The sequence below is a fragment of the Microtus oregoni genome, unplaced genomic scaffold, assembly GCF_018167655.1.
Source record: "Microtus oregoni isolate MIOR12 unplaced genomic scaffold, Mior012 000061F_ref0000440, whole genome shotgun sequence".
Taxonomy (NCBI): domain Eukaryota; kingdom Metazoa; phylum Chordata; class Mammalia; order Rodentia; family Cricetidae; genus Microtus; species Microtus oregoni.
In genome coordinates, this window is record NW_024543871.1 from 9,238,922 (window position 1) to 9,261,655 (window position 22,734).

A 22,734-nucleotide genomic window follows, 5' to 3' on the forward strand; every position below is an offset into this window, starting at 1 on the left:
AGTAAATGTCCACAAAGTCTGAGAGATTTTTTTTAATTTTATATTGTAATTTAATTCATCTAAAAAGTTTAATATGGCACACTGTGACTCATCAGAGTGCTATCGTTAAACCATAAGCTGTCTCTTCTTTTCATATCTGTCTTTTCTGTTGTTGTGGTATTTTTCTTATTTTTCAATCATTATGGTTTCCAAGCGATTTCCCAGAGCGACAGTGTTTAACTCAGTGTGGTGATAAGCATATCTGACTTCCTCCCAGTGACATGCCCTAATGTTCAACGGACAGCAGTTAACCCACCTGTGCCTTCAAAGTCCTCCCGCATTTTTGTACTATGTATAAAGGCAAAACTTAAATTGTAATAATAATTTGTGCTGAGAGTATGTGCTGGTGGGATAATTGTGTGTTTTCTAATGTATTGCTTTTCTGAACCTGAGACTTTATTGGCCATAATCTTAATAGGATGATATAACTAAGTGCTAGATTCATTATCAAGGGTTAATAGAAAATCAGAAGATGAGGCCTCTGATCTTCATAAACAAAAGCAAGCCAGCCTCGTTGAACAGTGTAGAAGCAAACTTTCTAAAGCAATTTAAAACCGAAAATTGGTACGAGTGGAGAGAGGGAAACGAATAACAGAGTGGACACATTCAAGGTTTACACTAAAAAGTGATACAACTGAGTTCTCTTTCTGGCCATGCCAACTTACAATATTTCACATTATATGAAATCAAAATACATAATAGACTTTTGTCTAATAGTCTTTCTAATTTTCATTATTATATTTTGAAATCCATCCCAAACTGATTACTCCATCAAAACAGCAGATTAGTAATTAAGATGTTCGTTTAATATGGGAAACAATGACAATGAGAAGAAATTATGACCTGAATGATGGTCTATTATTCTTTAATTATAAAGTAACAAATAAGTAAAACATGTCATTAATGTCTTTCAAATGTTAGAGAGAAGATGGATAAAAAGTACATTAGTTTCAGCAAAACTGTATATATTTAGTTATATAAAATTGCTAATTTGAATTTTATTGATCTATACATACTTGTTTTACCCTATACCTGTACAAATGAATGGAAGCCCTATAAAAGCTAATGTTTCTGTGATTCAGACAAGAGTTTTGCAACATTCAGAGAAGCACAATGTAAATAACAATGCCAGTCTTTGCTCAAGGCCCTTAAAAAACTTAAAAGATCTCCATGACAAACTTTGCTGTGCATATTTTTAAATTATTTTACTTTACTTATCAACTAATATCTCAAAAACTGTGAGTTTTTCATGTACTCACCTCAGAGGAAATTTCTCTTTTCAATTCACATTCTAAGTCCAACAATCTACAGCTGCCTCTCTTGCCTTGCATTTTACACTTAGCTTTTCACTTAACCTAAACATTTTTTAGCTAAGCTTAACCTCCACTACAAAAATTCTAGATTCCTATCACCATAGAACCTTCATCTGGCGATGGATGGAGATAGAGACAGAGACCCACACTGCAGCACTGGACTGAGCTCCCAAAGTCCCAATGAGGAACAGAAGGAGGGAGAACATGAGCAAAGAAGTCAGGACCAAGAGGGATGCACCCACCCACTGAGACAGTGGAGCTGATCTATTGGGAGCTCACCAAGGCCAGCTGGACTGTGACTGAAAAAGCATGGGAGAAAACCCGACCCTCTGAATATGGCGGACAATGAGGGCTGATGAGAAGCCAAGGACAATGGCACTGGGTTTTTGATTCTACTTCATGTCCTGGCTTTGTGGGAGCCTAGCCAGTTTGAATGTTCTCCTTCCTAGACCAGGATGGAGGGGGGAGGACTTTGGACTTCCCACAGGGCAGGAAACCCTGACTGCTCTTCAGACTGGAGAGGGAGGGGGAGAGGAGTGGGGGAGGGGGAGAGGAGTAGGGGGAGGGGGAGAGGAGTGGGGGGAGGGGGACAGGAGTGGGAGGCTGGGAGGAGGCGGAAATTTTTTTCTCAATAAATAAATAAATAAATAAATAAAAGAATTCTAGATTCCTGAAATGAATATTGAACACAGTTTTTTTCTACTCTGAAAACATGCTCCATGTTTTGCTAAGTGAGGTATTAGAAGACAGGATGTGTGTTTCTCCCCTGCCTGTTCAACTTAATTTGCAGGCAAATGAATTTTTGTACGTTTTTATGGAGTGAAGCATATTTGCATGGGGATAGTGCACACATCCATGAGTATGTATTATGAAGAATGTCAAGTGTCTTCCTCTATAACTGTCCACTTTATTTTTGAAACAGAATCTCCTGATGACCCTGAAGCAAACCTTAAAGGCTAAGCTGACTGGCTAGCAAGGTCCTCCTGTCTTCCCTGAACCCTATGATTGGGTTACAGCAGTGATTTTCAACCTTTCTAACACTGTGAGCCTTTAATACAGTTCCTCACGTTGTGGTGACTCCTAACCATAAAATTATTTTCTTTGCTACTTCATAACAAACTGTAAGATTGTTACTATTATAAAGTGTAATACAAATATCTGACATTTCCAATAGTATTAAGCAATCTCTCTAAAAAAAATTCATTTGATCCTTAGGGGTCATGACCCACAGGTTGAGAACCATTGTGTTTCAGGCATATACAATCATGCCTAGATTTTATACAACTGCAAGGGATTTTAACTTGCATATTCTCATTTTCACAACAAGTGTTCTTACCCCCAAGTCATTCCTTTAACCTCCATTTTTTTTTACTTTTAAAGGACATATATAAAATTTCCAAGATGTATCGTTAACTTTAAAAATGCAAACCGCTGAGAAATATGAGTATTGTATCAGAGGGTAAGAACACACACATACGTACACACATGCACACACACACACTAAAGAAATATAATTTTACATAAAAAATAGCCTTAAAAATATTGAACCAGACGACGCAGGCGGCAGCAGCAGACCACGCAGGCCTCAGGCAGCCGGGACCAGCAGGGACCAGTGCGGCGGCAGACGCAGGTGGCAGGGACCAGCGCGCAACACCAAGAACAGATCGCCCCACTACAATTAAATCAAAGAGGTCAATCAAACAGAAACCTAATAGAGAATTAAGAGAATTATTGGAGGTAATGAAGCAAATGGACTTAACAGACATCTATAGAACACTCCACCCAAATAGGAAAGAATATACCTTCTTCTCTGCAGCTCATGAAACCTTCTCAAAAACTGACCACATACTCAGAAACAAAGGAAACCTCCAGAGATACAAAAAATATCAGTGTCCACCTGTGTTTTCTCAGATCACCACGGATTAAAGTTAGAAGGCAACAACTATGCTACCCCCAGAAAGCCGACAAACTCATGGAAACTGAACAGTCAACTACTGAACCACACCCGGGTCAAGTGTTGTAATAGGAGCGGCGGGGCTGTGTCCCCAGCACCCCGGCCGCCTGCTAGCTTATGCCATGAAATAACAACAGACAAACTGTATTCTTTTAAACACTGCTTGGACCATTAACTCTAGAACTTACAGGCTAATTCTCATATCCCGATCAAATCATCTCTAATAATCTGTGTAGCATCAGTCTTACCAGGAAAGATTCTGGCCTACGTCAATCCTGGGTCTGAGCTTCATGCGTCTGCTTCAGAGAGCACAGCTATCGCATCTGCCCGGGAGAGGGGAGCATGGCATCTCTGAGCTCACTTCCTCGTCCTCCCAACATTCTGTACTGTTTACTCCACCCACCTATGTTCTAACCAATAAAATGGGCCAAGGCAGTTTCTTTTTTTTTTAACCAATGACCTTCCTCCATCAGTCAAGGAAGAAATTAAGAAAGAAATTAAAGTCTTCCTTGAAATTAATTAAAATAAAGAGACAACATACTGAAACCTATGGGACACGATGAAAGCAGTGCTAAGAGGAAAGTTCATAGCACTAAGTGCCCACTTAAAGAAAAGGGAGAAAGCATACATTGGGGACTTAACAGCCCACCTGAAAGCTTTAGAAAAAAAAGAAGCAGACAAGCCCAGGAGGAGTAGAAGACTGGAAATAATCAAACTGAGGGCTGAAATCAACAAAATAGAAACACAGGAAACAATCCAAAGAATCAATAAAACAAAAAGCTGGTTCCTGGAGAAAATCAACAAGATTGATAAACCCCTATCCAAACCAATCAAACGGCAGAGAGAGAATATGCAAATTAATAAGATCAGAAATGAAAAGGGGGACATAACCACAGACACAGAGGAAATTCAGAGACTCATTAGATCTTACTACAAAAGCCTGTATGCCACAAAACTGGAAAATGCAAAAGAAATGAACATTTTTTTAGATAAGTACCATATACCAAAGCTAAACCAAGACCAGGTGAATGATTTAATAGACCTGTTAGTCCCGAAGAACTAGAAACTGTTATCAAAAACCTCCCTTTCAAAAAAAGCCCAGGACCAGATGGTTTCAATGCAGAATTCTAGGACAACTTCCAAGAAGAGCTAATACCTATACTCCTTAATGTATTTCACAATATAGAAGCAGAAGAGTCATTGCCAAATTCCTTTTATGAAGCTACAGTTACCCTGATACCAAAACCACACAAAGACCCAACCAAGAAAGAGAATTACACCCTATCTCACTCATGAATATCGACGCAAAAATCCTCAATAAAATACTGGCAAACCGAATCCAAGAACACATTAGAAAAATTATCCATTATGATCAAGTAGGCTTCATCCCAGAGATGCAGGGCTGGTTCAACATACGCAAATCTATCAATGTAAACCATCATATAAATCAACTGAAAGAAAAAAAACCATATGATCATTTCATTAGATGCTGAAAAAGCATTCGACAAAATTCAACACACCTTTATGATAAAGGTCCTGGAGAGATTAGGGATAAAAGGGTCATACCTAAATATAATAAAAGCTATTTACAGCAAGCCTACAGATAACATTAAATTAAACAGAGAAAACTCAAAGCCATACCACTAAAATCAGGAACACGACAAGGATGTCCACTCTCTCCATACCTCTTCATTATAGTGCTTGAATTTCTAGCAATAGCAATAAGACAACATAAGGGAATCAAGGGGATTCGTATTGCAAAGGAAGAACTTAAGCTTTCGTTATTTGCAGATGAAATGATAGTATACATAAGCGACCCCAAAAACTATACCAAAGAACTCCTACAGCTGATAAACACCTTTAGTAATGTGGCAGAATACAAGATCAACTCCAAAAAATCAGTGGCCTTCCTATACACGAAGGATAAGGAAACAGAGAGGGAAATTAGAGAAGCCTCACCTTTCATGATAGCCACAAATAGCATAAAATATCTTAGGGAAGCTCTGACCAAGGAAGTGAAAGATCTATTTGACAAGAACTTTAAGTCTTTGAAGAAAGAAATTAAAGAGGACACCAGAAAATGGAAGGATCTCCCTTGCTCTTGGATTGGGAGGATCAACATAGTAAAAATGGCAATTCTACCAAAAGCAATCTATAGATTCAATGCAATCCCCATCAAAATCCCATCAAAATTCTTCACAGATCTGGAGAAGACAATAATCAACTTTATATGGAAAAACAAAAAAAAAAAACAGGATAGCCAAAACAATCTTATACAATAAAGGATCATCTGGAGGCATTACCATCCCTGACTTCAAACTCTGTTACAGAGCTACAGTATTGAAAACAGCTTGGTATTGGCATAAAAACATAGAAGTCGACCCATGGAATCGAATAGAAGACCTGGACTTTAACCCACAAACCTATGAACACCTGATTTTCGATAAAGGAGCTAAAAGTATGCAATGGAAAACAGAGAGCATCTTCAACAAACTGTGCTGGGAAAACTGGATGTCAATCTGTAGAAGAATGAAAATAGATCCATATCTATGACCATGCACAAAACTCAAGTCCAAATGGATTAAAGACCTCAATATCAATCTGAACACACTGAACCTGATAGAAGAGATAGTGGGAAGTACTCTACAACACATGGGCACAGGAGACCACTTCCTACATATATAACCCCAGCAGCACAGATATTAAGGGCCTCATTGAATAAATGGGACCTCCTGAGACTGAGAAGCTTCTGTAAAGCAAAGGACACTGTCACTAAGACAGAAAGGCAACCCACTGACTGGGAGAAGATCTTCACCAACCTAGCAACTGACAAAGGTCTGATCTCCAAAATATATAAAGAACTCAAGAAACTAGACCACAAAAGGGTAATCAACCCAATTATAAAATGGGGCACTGAGCTGAACAGAGAATTCACAACAGAAGAACTTCAAATGGCCAAAAGACACTTAAGGTCATGCTCAACTTCCTTAGCGATCAGGGAAATGCAAATCAAGACAACTTTAAGATACCATCTTACACCTGTCAGAATGGCTAAAATAAAAAACACCAATGATAGCCTTTGCTGGAGAGGTTGTGGAGAAAGAGGTACACTCATCCATTGCTGGTGGGAATGCAAACTTGTGCAACCACTTTGGAAAGCAGTGTGGCGGTTTCTCAGGAAATTCGGGATCAACCTACCCCTGGACCCAGCAATACCACTCTTGGGAATATACCCAAGAGATGCCCTATCATACAACAAAAGTATATATATGCTCAACTATGTTCATAGCAGCATTGTTAGTAATAGCCAGAACCTGGAAACAACCTAGATGCCCTTCAATGAAAGAACGGATGAAGAAAGTATAGAATATATACAGGCGGCGGCCAGACGCACAGAGGCGGAGCGGCGGCGGCCAGACGCACAGAGGCGGAGCGGCGGCGGCCAGACGCAGCGGAGCAACACCGCATACAGGAAGAGGCTTTCGGGGACCAGCGCAGAGGCAGACCCAAGCGGCGGGAACAGGCGTGCAATAAGGAGAGCAGATCGCCCTACTACAATCGAATCAAAGAGGTAGGCCTTTGGTTGGCCAGGTCACTGGCACAAGGGGAGCCTGGTCCTGTCCTGAAGATCCTTCAGAGGGGTGAGAGGGTTCTTGGCCTGCAGCAGGAACCACGAAAGAGAGTGAGGGCATTTTGTAAGCGGAGCCCTTGGCCAGCAGGGAAACCTGATCCGGTTTTTAAAGGACCCATTGGATAGGATCAATAGGAGGAGATGGGCAGGCGCCAAGGCAAGAATTCTCCCAATAATACGAAAAACAACATGAAAACATCGGAACCCAATGATCTTACAACAGAAGTATTTGAACAACCTAACACAGAAGAAATGGAAAAAATCGACTTTATGAAGATAATAGAGTCCCTTAAACAACATGTAAAAAATGCCCTTATAGAAATGGATGAGAAGTATAACAAAAAGTTTGAAGAAATGAGTAAATACGTACATGATACCCTGGGAAACCAAGAAAAAACCATCAAACAGGTAATGGAAACAGTTCAAGAATTGAAAACTGAAATGAAGGCAAAGAAGAAAATACAAACTGAGGACCAGCTGGATATGGAAAATCTAGGCCAACGAGCAGAGTCTACAGAAACAAGCATAATCAATAGAATACAAGAGCTAGAAGAAAGACTCTCAGATGCTGAGGACACCATAGAGAAAATAAACGAACAGATCAAAGAAAACAGCAAAGCCAACAAATTCTCAACACAAAACATTCAGGAACTATGGGACACAATAAAAAAACCAAACCTAAGAATAATAGGAATAGAAGAAGGAGAAGAGTCACAGCTCAAAGGCCCAGAAAATATTTTCAACAAAATTATGGAAGAAAACTTTCCCAACTTAAAGAAAGATATTCACTTAAATATTCAAGAAGCATACAGAACACCAAACAGACTGGATCAAAGAAAAACATCTCCTCGCCATATAATAATCAAAACACAAAATATACAGGTTAAAGAAAAAATATTAAGAGCTGCAAAAGAAAAAGGGCAAGTAACTTATAAAGGTAAACCGATCAGACTTACACCTGACTTCTCGATGGAAACTATGAAAGCCAGAAGGTCCTGGATAGAGGTTCTGCAGAAGCTAAGAGACCATGGATGCAAACCCAAACTACTATACCCAGCCAAGCTATCATTCATTATCAATGGAGAAAACAAAACATTCCAGGATAAGAACAAATTTAAACAATACGTAGCCACAAATCCAGCCCTACAGAAAGTAATAGAAGGAAAATCGCAACCCAAGGAATCCAACACTGCCAACACTGCCTACAATAACCCAGGCATCTAATGACCCTTCACGAGCACATCTCAAAGAAGGGAGACAATCTCTACTACCAAAAGCAATAAGAATAACCGGAGTAAACAACCACTGGTCATTAATATCACTTAATATTAATGGGCTCAATTCACCTATAAAAAGGCACAGGCTAAAAGATTGGATACGAAAACAGGATCCAACATTCTGCTGTTTGCAAGAAACACATCTCAACCACAAAGACAGGCACCTACTCAGAGTAAAGGGTTGGGAAAAGGTGTTTCAAGCAAATGGTCCTAAGAAAAAAGCAGGTGTGGCCATACTAATTTCTAACAAAACTGACTTCAAACTAAAATCAATCAGAAGAGACCGAGACGGTCACTTTATACTCATAACAGGAACAATTCATCAGGAGGAGGTCTCAATCCTGAATATATACGCCCCCAATATAAAAGCACCTACTTATGTAAAAGAAATATTACTAGAACTCAAGGCAGACATCAAACCACACACACTAGTAGTAGGAGACTTCAACACACCTCTCTCTCCAAGGGACAGGTCAATCAGACAGAAACCTAATAGAGAATTAAGAGAATTATTGGAGGTAATGAAGCAAATGGACTTAACAGACATCTATAGAACATTCCACCCAAATAGGAAAGAATATACCTTCTTCTCTGCAGCTCATGGAACCTTCTCAAAAATTGACCACATACTCGGAAACAAAGGAAACCTCCACAGATACAAAAAAATATCAGTGTCCACCTGTGTCTTATCAGATCATCACGGATTAAAATTAGAAGGCAACAACCACGCTGCCCCCAAAAAACCGACAAACTCATGGAAACTGAACAGTCAACTACTGAACCACACCTGGGTCAAGGAAGAAATCAAGAAAGAAATTAAAGTCTTCCTTGAATTTAATGAAAATAAAGGGACAACATACTCAAACCTATGGGACACAATGAAAGCAGTGCTAAGAGGAAAGTTCATAGCACTAAGTGCCCACTTAAAGAAAACGGAGAATGCATACATTGGGGACTTAACAACACACCTGAAAGCTCTAGAAAAAAAGAAGCAGACGCGCCCAGGAGAAGTAGAAGACTGGAAATAATAAAACTGAGGGCTGAAATCAACAAAATAGAAACACAGAAAACAGTCCAAAGAATCAATGAAACAAAAAGCTGGTTCTTGGAGAAAAACAAGATCGACAAACCCCTATCCAAACTAATTAAACGACAGAGAGAGAACACGCAAATAAATAAGATCAGAAATGAAAAGGGGGACATAACCACAGACACAGAGGAAATTCAGAGAATCATTAGATCTTACTACAAAAGCCTGTATGCCACAAAACTGGAAAATACAAAAGAAATGGACATTTTTTTAAATAAGTACCACATACCAAAGCTAAACCAAGACCAGGTGAATGATCTAAATAGACCGGTTTCTCGCGAAGAATTAGAAATGGTTATCAAAAATCTCCCTTCGAAAAAAAGCCCAGGACCAGATGGTTTCAATGCAGAATTCTACCAGAACTTCCAAGAAGAACTAATACCTATACTCTTTAATGTATTTCACAATATAGAATCAGAAGAGTCATTGCCAAATTCCTTTTATGAAGCTACAGTTACCCTGATACCAAAACCACAAAAAGACCCAACCAAGAAAGAGAATTACAGACCGATCTCACTCATGAACATCGACGCAAAAATTTTCAATAAAATACTGGCAAACCGAATCCAAGAACACATAAGAAAAATTATCCATTATGATCAAGTAGGCTTCATCCCAGAGATGCAGGGCTGGTTCAACATACGCAAATCTATCAATGTAATCCACCATATAAATAAACTGAAAGAAAAAAACCATATGATCATTTCACTAGATGCTGAAAAAGCATTCGACAAAATTCAACACCCCTTTATGATAAAGGTCTTGGAGAGAATAGGGATACAAGGGTCCTACCTAAATATAATAAAAGCTATTTACAGCAAGCCAACAGCTAACATTAAATTAAACGGAGAAAAACTCAAAGCCATCCCACTTAAATCAGGAACACGACAAGGATGTCCACTCTCCCCATACCTCTTCAATATAGTGCTTGAAATTCTAGCAATAGCAATAAGACAACATAAGGAGATCAAGGGGATTCGTATTGGAAAGGAAGAAGTTAAGCTTTCGTTATTTGCAGATGATATGATAGTGTACATAAGCGACCCCAAAAATTCTACCAAAGAACTCCTACAGCTGATAAACAGCTTTAGTAATGTGGCAGGATACAAGATCAACTCCAAAAAATCAGTTGCCTTCCTATACACTAAGGATAAGGAAGCAGAGAGGGAAATCAGAGAAGCATCACCTTTCACGATAGCCACAAATAGCATAAAATACCTTGGGGTAACCCTGACCAAGGAAGTGAAAGATCTACTTGACAAGAACTATAAGTCTTTGAAGAAAGAAATTGAAGAAGACACCAGAAAATGGAAAGACCTCCCTTGCTCTTGGATTGGGAGGATCAACATAGTAAAAATGGCAATTCTACCAAAAGCAATCTATAGATTCAATGCAATCCCCATCAAAATCCCATCAAAATTCTTCACAGATCTGGAGAAGACAATAATCAACTTTATATGGAAAAACAAAAAACCCAGGATAGCCAAAACAATCTTATACAATAAAGGATTGTCTGGAGGCATTACCATCCCTGACTTCAAACTCTATTACAGAGCTACAGTATTGAAAACAGCTTGGTATTGGCATAAAAACAGAGAAGTCGACCAATGGAATCGAATAGAAGACCCTGACATTAACCCACAAACCTATGAACACCTGATCTTCGATAAAGGAGCTAAAAGTATACAATGGAAAAAAGAGAGCATCTTCAACAAATGGTGCTGGCAAAACTGGATGTCAATCTGTAGAAGAATGAAAATAGATCCATATCTATCACCATGCACAAAACTCAAATCCAAATGGATTAAAGACCTCAATATCAGTCCGAACACACTGAACCTGATAGAAGAGAAAGTGGGAAGTACTCTACAGCACATGGGCACAGGAGACCACTTCCTATGTATAACCCCAGCAGCACAGACACTAAGGGCATCATTGAATAAATGGGACTCCCTGAGGCTGAGAAGCTTCTGTAAAGCAAAGGACACTGTCACTAAGACAAAAAGACAACCCACTGACTGGGAGAAGATCTTCACCAACCCTGCTACTGACAAAGGTTTGATCTCCAAAATATATAAAGAACTCAAGAAACTAGACCGTAAAAGGCTAATCAACCCAATTATAAAGTGGGGCACTGATCTGAACAGAGAATTCTCAACAGAAGAACTTCAAATGGCCAAAAGACACTTAAGGTCATGCTCAACTTCCTTAGCGATCAGGGAAATGCAAATCAAGACAACTTTAAGATACCACCTTACACCTGTCAGAATGGCAAAAATAAAAAACACCAATGATAGCCTTTGCTGGAGAGGTTGTGGAGAAAGGGGTACACTCACCCATTGCTGGTGGGAATGCAAACTTGTGCAACCACTCTGGAAAGCAGTGTTTCGGTTTCTCAGGAAATTCGGGATCAACCTACCCCTGGATCCAGCAATACCACTCTTGGGAATATACCCAAGAGAGGCCCTATCATACAACAAAAGTATATGCTCAACTATGTTCATGGCAGCATTGTTTGTAATAGCCAGAACCTGGAAACAACCTAGATGCCCTTCAACGGAAGAATGGATGAAGAAAGTATAGAATATATACACATTAGAGTACTACTCAGCGGTAAAAAACAAGGACTTCTTGAATTTTGCATACAAATGGATGGAAATAGAAAACACTATCCTGAGTGAGGTAAGCCAGACCCAAAAAGAGGAACATGGGATGTACTCACTCATATTTGGTTTCTAGCCATAAATAAAGGACATTGAGCTTATAATTCATGTTCCTAGAGAAGCTAAATAAGAAGGTGAATCCAAAGACAAACACATAGGCATCCTCAGGAATATTAACCTTCATCAGGCGATGAAAGGAGACAGAGACAGAGACCCACACGGGAGCACCGGACAGAAATCTCAAGGTCCAAATCAGGAGCAGAAGGAGACGGAGCACGAGCAAGGAACTCAGGACCACGAGGGGTGCACCCACACACTAAGACAATGGGGATGTTCTATTGGGATCTCACCAAGGCCAGCTGGCCTAGGTCTGAAAAAACATGGGATAAATCCGGACTAGCTGAACATAGCGGACAATGAGGAATACTGAGAATTCAAGAACAATTGCAGTGGGTTTTTGATCCTACTGCACGTACTGGCTTTGTGGGAGCCTAGGCAGTTTGGATGCTCACCTTACGAGACCTGGATAGAGGTGGGCAGTCCTTGGGCTTCCCACAGGTCAGGGAACCCTGATTGCTCTTCGAGCAGATGAGGGAGGGGGAATTGATCGGGGGAGGGGGAGGGAAATGGAAAGCGGTTTTGGGGACGAGGCAGAAATCCTTAATAAATAAATAAATTTAAAAAAAAAAAAAAAAAAAAAAAAAAAAAAAAGAATATATACATATTAGAGTACTACTTAGCAGTAAAAAACAATGACTTCTTGAATTTTGCATACAAATGGATGGAAATCGAAAACACTATCCTGAGTGAGATAAGCCAGACCCAAAAAGAGGAACATGGGATGTACTCACTCATATTTGGTTTCTAGCCATAAATAAAGGACATTGAGCCTATAATTCGTGATTCTAGAGAAGCTAAATAAGGAGAACCCAAAGAAAAACATATAGGCAGCCTCCTGAATATTAACCTTCATCAGGTGATGAAAGGAGACAGAGACAGAGTTTCACATTGGAGCACCGGACAGAAATCTCAAGGTCCAAATCAGGAGCAGAAGGAGAGAGAGCATCAGCAAGGAACTCAGGTCCACGAGGGGTGCACCCACACACTGAGACAATGGGGATGTTCTATCGGGAACTCACCAAGGCCAGCTGGCCCGGGTCTGAAAAAGCCTGGGATAAAAACGGACTCGCTGAACGTAGTGGACAATGAGGACTACTGAGAACTCAAGAACAATGGCAATGGGTTTTTGATCCTACTGCATGTACTGGCTTTGTGGGAGCCTAGGCAGTTTGGATGCTCACCTTACTAGACCTGGATGGAGGTGGGTGGTCCTTGGACTTCCCACAGGGCAGGGAACCCTGATTGCTCTTTGGGCTGAGGAGGGAGGGGGACTTGATTGGGGGAGGGGGAGGGAAATGGGAGGCGGTGGCGGGGAAGAGACAGAAATCTTAAATAAATAAATAAATAAATAAATAAATAAATAAATAAATAAATAAATTGAACCATACAGAATATTATTTCAATATGAATGGAGGCATTGGATATAAAAGCTTAACAACAAAACTCTTAGAAAAGGTAAACTATTTCACTGTAGCTCATATCCTCCAAGAGCTGTGCTGGCTGATATGACGAGGACCAGGCTCTTGGCTCACTTCATTATTTTGGCCTGAAGGTATGAAGCCAGCTTCAACATAAACCTGTTGATTTGATGCTAAACACAAAAGCCCAGCCAACATCAGGTAATATTTTCTTACCCATTTAATTAATGAATCTTCAAGCATTTACAAGAAAAGAGAGCTCAGGCATGTGCCTACCTCTTAAAGACATATAATCCCTAAATGTTATTAATTAAAACTTCTTATTGATACATAAACACACAAGAAATAAAAATAAAAGATAGACCAATAAAAATGAACATTCACCTAGGCCATGAATATTCACCTAGCTGGAGTGGATCCAGACCAGGGACATTTGCAGAGATAGGACTGAGCCAGCAACATTGGCTGGAACAGACCTGAGACAGCAAACTCCATAGGAGCAGGCACAGGAGAGCAACTGCTGAGTGAATGGGCCAGATCCAGAGACTGCTGTGGGTCTGGGCATGAATCTGGGATCTTCAAGGGAGTAGACCTGAGCCAGGACAACTGCATGTCTGAGCATGAGTCTGGGACCTCCGAGAACCTAGGCCTGAACAAGAACCTCTGTGGGTCTGGGCATGACTCTGGGATCTCTGCTGGTCCTGGCATGAGTCTGGGACCTCTGAGGGAGTAGGCAGGAACCAGAAACCTCTGCTGGTCCTGGCATGAATCCGGGATTTCTGAGGGAGTAGGCCTGAGTCAAGTCCTGTGAGGATCAGGGCACACCTGAGTCTGGGACCTCTGAGAAAGTAGATCAAAACCAGAGACCTTTGCAAGGCCAACCCCAAGCCAGGGACCTCCACAGGATCAGACCCAGACCAAGGACATTTAGCCAGCAATGTAGGCCAGAGCAGGCCTGAAACACCAACTACATGGGGAGCAGAGCAAACTGGAGCACTGAAAGATGTCCAGGAACATAAAGTGACCAACGGTTAACTAGAACCCTGGCACTAACTTACCATGAGTAGCAACAATCTGAACCTTGGATCCACTAGAACCCAGAAGATTAATCAGCAGGGTCACAGACAGCCCCAACCACGTCAATTAGAAGAAAAGATGAGTAGATAAGGTAAGAACACATGCAACACCACAAAGAAAACACAACACCAGTAAAATCTAACGACCCTACAACAGCAAGACTTAAACAACTGGATATAGATGAAGTAGAAGAAAATGACCTAAAAGATAACATCAGAAGAATGTTTGAGGCTCTTAGAGGAAATGAGAAATTCCCTCAAAGAAATGGAGAAAAATACAAAAAATTAGAAGACATCAGCAAATCCCGTTTTTAAAAAACCAAGAAAAATCAATCAAACATCTGAAAGAAACTATTCAAGACTTAAAGACTGAAATAGAGACAATAAAGAAAACACAAGCTGAGGGAATTATAGAAGCAGAAATCATGAGAAAACTATCAGGAACCACAAATGCAAGCATAAACAGCAGAATACAAGAGATGAAAGAGAGACTCTCAAGTGCTGAGGATATAATAAAGGAAATAGGCTCATTTGTCAAAGAAAACATTATATCTAACAAAAGCTTAACCCAAAATATTGAGGAAGTATGGGGCACCAAGAAAAGACCAAACCTAAGACTAATAGGTTTGGAAGAAGAAGAAGAAGTTCAACTCAAAAGCACAGAAAATATACTTAACAAAGTCATAGAAAACTTTCCCAACCTAAAGAAAGATATGCCTATCAAGATACAAGAAGCATATAGAATACCAAACGGACTGGATAAAAAAAGTCCCCTCGCCACATAATAATCAAAACACTAAACATACAGAATAAAGAAAGAATATTAAGAGCTGCAAAGGAAAAAGGCCAAGTAACATATAAAGGCAGACCTATCAGAATAACACCTGACTTCTTATTGGAGACAATGAAAGCCAGAAGTTAAGCAGACATTAAGAGACCACAGGTACCAGCCCAGAATACTATACCCAGCAAAACTTTCAATCACCATAGAAGGACAAAACAAGATATTCCATGACAAAACCAGATTAAACCAATATGTAGCCACATACTCAGCCCTACACAAAAAACTAGAAGGAAAACTCCAACAGAAGGAAGTTGGCTACATCAACAAAAAAAACACAGACAATTGATGACCGCACAGCAGTAAACCCCAAAGAAGGGGACAACATACAATTTAACATCACCAACAATGAAAACTAAATTAACAGTAGATAACAATCACTGGTCATTAATATCCCTTAATGTAAGTGGACTCAACTCACCTATAAAATGGCACAGGCTAACAGATTGGATATGAAAACAGAATCCATCCTTCTTCTGCACAAAAGAGACACACCTCAACCTCAAAGACAGACATTACCTCAGAGTAAAGGGTTGGGGAAAAAATTCCAATCAAGTGAACCTAAGAAACAAGCTGGTGTAGCTATCCTAATATCTAACAAAATAGACTTCAAACTAAAATCAATCAAAAGAGACAAAGAAGGACATTTCATATTAGTCACAGGAAAAATCCACCAAGAGGAAATCTCAATACTGAACATCTATGCCCTAAATACAAGGGCACCCTCATATGTAAAAGAAACACTTGTAAAGCTTAAATCATACATTAAACCCCACACACTAAAAGTGGGAGACTTCAACACTTCCCTCTCACCACTGGACAGGTCAGTCAGACAAAAAATGAACAGAGAAATAAGAGAACTAACATATGTTATGACTCAAATGGACATCTATAGAATATTCCATCCAAACAGAAAAGCACCTCGTGGAGCCTTCTCAACTAATAACCACATACTCGGTAGCAAAACAAACCTCAACAAATACAAAAAAAATTGGAATAACCCCATGTATCTTATCAGATTACCATATCTTAAAACTAGAATTTCAACAGCAGTACTAATTCCAGAAAGCCCACAAACACAAGGAAATTAAACAATGCTCACCTGAAGCATCAATGGGTCAAGGAAGAAATAAATTGAAATATTAAAGACTTCCTAAAATTCAATGAAACTGACTATACAATATACCCAAATTTATGGGACACAATGAAAGCAGTGTTAAGAGGAAGTTCATAACACTAAATGTCTACATAAAGAAACTAGAAAAATCCCACACTAGTGAATTAACAGAACAGTTGAAAACTTTAGAACAAAAATAAGCAAACTCACTCAAGAGAACTAGATGGCAGAAAATAATTAAAGTGAGAGCTGAAATCAACAAAATAGAAACAAAATAAAACAAAGAATCGATGAGACAAAAGAGTTGGTTCTTCCAGGAAATCAACAAAATCGATAAATTGCCTTTGGTAGAATTGCCATTTTTACTATGTTGATCCTCCCAATCCAAGAGCAAGGGAGGTCCTTCCATTTTCTGGTATACTCCTCAGTTTCTTTCTTCAATGCCTTAAAGTTCTTGTCAAATAGATCTTTCACTTCCTTGGTTAGAGTTACCTCAAGATATTTTATGCTGTTTGTGGCTATCATGAAAGGTGAAGCTTCTCTGATTTCCCTCTCTGCTTCCATATCCTTTGTGTATAAGAGGGCAACTGATTTTTTGGAGTTGATCTTGTATCCTGCCACATTACTAAAGGTGTTTATCAGCTGTAAAAGTTCTTTGGTGGAGTTTTGGGGGTCGCTTATGTACACAATCATATCATCTGCAAAAAACGAAAGTTTCACTTCTTCCTTTCCAATTCGAATCCCCTTGATCCCCTTATGTTGTCTTATTGCTATTGCTAGAACTTCAAGCACTATATTGAAGAGGTATGGCGAGAGTGGACAGCCTTGTCGTGTTCCTGAGTTAAGTGGGATGGCTTTGAGTTTCTCTCCATTTAATTTGATGTTAGCTGATTTATTGCGAGCTCACCAAGGCCAGCTGGACTGTGACTGAAAAAGCATGGGATAAAACTGGACTCTCTGAACATGGTGAACAATGAGGGCTGATGAGAAGCCAAGGACAATGGCACGGGTTTTTTTTTTTTAATTTATTTATTTATTAAGGATTTCTGTCTCGTCCCCACAACCGCTTCCCATTTCCCTCCCCCTCCCCCGATCAAGTCCCGCCCCCTCGTCTGCTCGAAGAGCAATCAGGGTTCCCTGACCTGTGGGAAGCCCAAGGACTGCCCACCTCTATCCAGGTCTCATAAGGTGAGCATTCAAACTGCCTAGGCTCCCACAAAGCCAGTACGTGCAGTAGGATCAAAAACCCACTGCAATTGTTCTTGAATTCTCAGTATTTCTCATTGTCCGCTATGTTCAGCTAGTCCGGATTTATCCCATGCTTTTTCAGACCTAGGCCAGCTGGCCTTGGTGAGATCCCAATAGAACATCCCCATTGTCTTAGTGTGTGGGTTCACCCCTCGTGGTCCTGAGTTCCTTGCTCGTGCTCCGTCTCCTTCTGCTCCTGATTTGGACCTTGGCACGGGGTTTTGATCCTATGTAATGTGCTGGCTGTGTGGGAGCCTAGCCCGTTTGGATGTTCACCTTCCTAGAAATGGACGGAGGGGGGAGGACCTAGGACTTACCACAGGGCAGGGAACCCTGACTGCTCTTTGGACTGGAGAGGGTGGGGGAGAGGAGTGGGGGGAGGAGGAGAAGGGTGGGAGGAGGGGGAGAAGGGTAGGAGGAGGGGAAGGGAAATGGGAGGCTGGAAGGAGGTGGAAACTTGTTTTTTTTTCTCCTTTTCTCAATAAAAAAAATCGCCAAGAGGACAACTATATGTTTTTCCTTTGGTTCAACTTCTTACTTAGCTTCTTTGGGATCACCAGTTGTAGACTCCGTGACCCTTGTTTATGGCTAGAAACCAATTATGAGTGAGTACATCCCATATTCATCTTTTTGGGTCTGGGTTACCTCACGCAGGATAGTGTTTTCTATTTCCGTCCATTTGCATGCAAAATTTGAGAAGTCATTGTTTTTTACCGCAGCGTAATACTCTTATGTGTAGATATTCCACACTTTCTTCATCCATTCTTCCATTGAAGGGCATCTAGGTTGTTTCCAGGTTCTAGCTATTACAAATAATACTGCTATGAACATAGTTGAACAAATGCTCTTGTCATATGATCGGGCATCTCTTGGGTATATTCCCAGGAGTGGTATTGCTGGGTCCAGGGGTAGGTTGAAGTAGACAAAATGGCCGGGGAGAAAATTGAGATCTTGGGGGTGAGGTGGGATGGGGGTAAGGGGAGATGGGGAGAGAAAAGGGAGAAGGGGAGAATGGGGGAACTTGGGGAAAAAGGAGGATTGGGATAAAGGAAGGTTGGATAGGGGAGCACGGAAGCACAGTTCTTAGTTAAGGGAGCCACCTTAGAGTTGGCAAGAGACTTGAACCTAGAGTGGCTCCCAGATGCCCAAGCCAAGGTCCCCAGTTAGTTCCTTGGGCAGCTGAGGATAGGGAACCTGAAATGACCCTATCCTATAGCAATACTGACTAATATCTTGCATATCATCATAGAACCTTCATCTGATGATGGATGGAGATAGAGACAGAGACCCACACTGGAGCACTGGACTGAGCTCCCAAGGTCCCAACGAGGAGCAGAAGGAGGGAGAACATGAGCAAAGAAGTCGGGAACACGAGGGGTGCACCCACCCACTGAGATAGTGGAGCTGATCTATTGGGAGCTCACCAAAGCCAGCTGGACTGTGACTGAAAAAGCATGGGATAAAACTGGACTCTCTCAGCATGGCGAACAATGAGGGCTGATGAGAAGCCAAGGACAATGGCACGGGGTTTTGAACCTACGTAATGTGCTGGCTTTGTGGGAGCCTAGCCAGTTTGGATGTTTACCTTCCTAGAAATGGACGGAGAGGGGAGGACCTAGGACTTACCACAGGGCAGGGAACCCTGACTGCTCTTTGGACTGGAGAGGGAGGGGGAGAGGAGTGGGGGGAAGAGGAGAAGGGTGGGAGGAGGGGGAGGGAAATGGGAGGCTGGGTGGAGGTGGAAAAAAGAAATATTAATTTTATTAAATAATAAATAAGAAAAAAAATCGACAACCCTTTATCCAAACTACCCAAAAGGCAGAGAGAGAATATTCAAACTAACAAAATCGGAAATGAAAAGGGGGACATAACAACAGACACGGAGGAAATGCAGAGAATCATCAGGTCATATTTCAAAAGCCTGTACTCCACAAAATTGGAAAACTTAAAGGAAATAGACAACTTTATGGATAAATATCACTTACCAAAATTAAATCAAGACCAGATAAGCAAATTAAACAGACCTATAACTGTTGAAAAAATAAAAACAGACATCAAAAGTCTCACAACCAAAAAAAAAAAAAACCCAGGACCAGATAGTTTCAGCTCAGAATTCTTCAATACTTTCAAAGATGAAATAATACCAATACTCCTCAAATTGTTCCACACAATAGAAACAGAAGGAACATTGCTAAAATCTTTTTATGAGGGTACAATTACCCTGATAAACAGACCACATAAGAACATTACTAAGAAAGGTATCAATCTCACTTATGAACATTGATACAAAAATACTAAATAAAGACTGGGCCGGGCAGTGGTGGCGCACGCCTTTAATCCCAGCACTTGGGAGGCAGAGGCAGGCAGATCTCTGTGAGTTCGAGGCCAGCCTGGTCTACAAGAGCTAGTTCCAGGACCGGAACCAATAGCTACGGAGAAACCCTGTCTCGAAAATCCGAAAAAAAAAATACTAAATAAAATACTGGCAAATCAAATCCAAGAACACATCAGAACCATCATCCATCATGATCAAGTAAGCTTCATTCCAGAGATTCAGGGATGGTTCAACATATGCAAATCTGTCTATGTAAACCACCATATAAACAAACTCAAAAATAAAAACGACATGATCAGCTCATTAGATGCTGAAAAAGCTTTCTATAAATACAACATTTCTTCATGATAAAGGACATGGTCAACAAGACAAAATGACAGTTGGGGAAAAAAATCTTCACCAACCCCACATTAGACGGAGGTCTGATCTCCAAAATGTACAAAGAACTCAAAAAATTGGTCATTAAAAGAACAAATAATCCAATAAAAAATGGAATACAGTGCTCCCTGGTCTTTGGGATCTCCATTAAAAAATTTAGAGAGGACACACAGAACAAAGTAGAGAAGATAGGCTGAGTTCAAATGGGATAAAAGTAGAACACACTTGGTGTAATAGTGGATAATGGCCACAAATGTTAATAGCTTATGGCCACAGGGAGGTTTTCTGTCCTGGTGATTAACAGGCCCATTGGAATTGACTTTAATGTGAGAGGTTAATACCAGGGAGCACAGGAAGAGTCCAGATTGAGACTCTGGTGATGTTGCAATCTAGTCTTTTTTTATTTTTTTAAAAAAAATCTTGGTTATTTTTGCCCAAAATATCTGATAACTGTTGAAAAGAAGATTTGGAGTTAAAAATATTCACCTACAGGTTTTGCAAGATTGCTAAGTGGGTCAGAACCAAGCCTCTCCCCCTCTGCATCAAGTCTGAGCAGGACATCCCACCATAGGGAATGGGCTTCAAAAAGCTAGCTCATGCATCAGCTATCAATCTCGGGCCCACCAGGGACCCCTGAGATACACCAAGCTACACAACTATCTCTCCTGTGTGGACGGGGGAGAAGATGGGGGGACGGGAGAACTATGGTTGGAATATAAAATGAAATTAAATATATATATTTAGTTTAAAAAAAATGGAATACAGACCTAAATAGAGAACTCTCAACAGAGGAATCTAAAATGGCTGAAAGAAACTAAAGAAAATGTTCAACATCCTTAGTCTTCAGAGAAATGCAAATTGAAACAACTCTGAGATTCCATCTTACAGCTGTAAGAATGGCCAAGGTCATAAACACTGATGATAACTTATGTTGGAGAGGTTGTGGGGTAAAGGGAACACTCCTGCATTATTGGTGGAGTGCAAGATGGTAGAGCTCCTGTGGATATCTGTATGGAAATTTCTCAGAATATTAGGAAACAACCTTCCTCAAGACCCAGTAATACCACTTTTGGGTATATATCCAAAGGATGTTCAATCGTGCTACAAGGACATGTGTTCATAGCATCATTGTTTGTCATAGCCAGAACCTGGAAGCAATCTAAAACCCCCCGACCAAAGAATGAATAAGGAAAATGTGGTACATTTACATAATGGAGTACTACATAGAAGAAAAAAAATAACATCTTGAAATTTGTAATCAAATGGATGGAGCTAGAAAACATTATTTTGAGTGAGGTAACCCAGACACAGAAAGACAATTATCACATGTACTCACTCATAAGTAGTTTTTAAACATAAAGCAAAGAAAACCAGCCTACAAATCACAATCCCAGAGAACCTAGACAACAATGAGGACCCTAAGAGAGACATACATAGATCTAATCTACATGGGAAGTAGAAAAAAACAAGATCTCTTGAGTAAATTGGGAGCATGGGGAACTTGGGAGAGGGTTGAAAGAGAGAGGAGAGATAGGGAGGGAAGCAGAGAAAAATGTAGAGCTCAATAAAAATAAATAAAAAAGAAACAAAATGAGCATTCTGCAAGTGACCCACTGAGCCATCATGAAGGGGCAGAGTGAAAACACTGCTTTTGGGTGAAGTAGCAACATATTGTGTTGTTTGCTTCAATTGGTGTTTTGACAAGAAAAGAAAATGAGCTTTCATGCTCAGACTTGGAATGAAAACAGAAATAGCTAAGTTGTATCCAGAATGTGTAAATAACTCCTACAAATCAAATTTTTAAAAAGACAACTCCACAAAAAAGGAGTAAAAATCCTTGAACAAACACAACAAATGGAACATATACTAATAATCAATAAATGTATGAAAAGATGTTCACATATCATAGAAATAAAAATGAAAACTATCACGTACTCAGTAAAATGGCTAAATTTTAATACAAAGTAATATTTTTAAAGGTAACTATATCAACGGCAAGAATTCAGAGAAATGGGATCTTTCAATTTTTGATGGGAATCTAAAATGATAAATCATGTGTTTTCTTAATAAAATTGAACATAAAACTAATTGTGATCCATTTCTTTCCTTCCCTGGAACTGAAAATATGAGAAATTCAAGCAGATGTCCTCAAATACATTCGAGTAGGAAATTTTTGTTGCAGCTTTAAAAAAGTAGCTAAAAACTACAAATATACTAGGTGTCCATCAATATAA

At 40.0% G+C, this 22,734-nt stretch overlaps 1 non-coding gene across 1 annotated transcript; it reads left to right on the top strand.

The window, feature by feature from the left end:
* The first annotated feature begins 22,077 nt into the window (after window positions 1-22,077).
* Window positions 22,078-22,206, top strand: LOC121439536. Its single transcript, XR_005973262.1, has one exon. It is a non-coding gene; the product is annotated as a small nucleolar RNA SNORA21 (small nucleolar RNA).
* The last annotated feature ends 528 nt before the right edge of the window (window positions 22,207-22,734 follow it).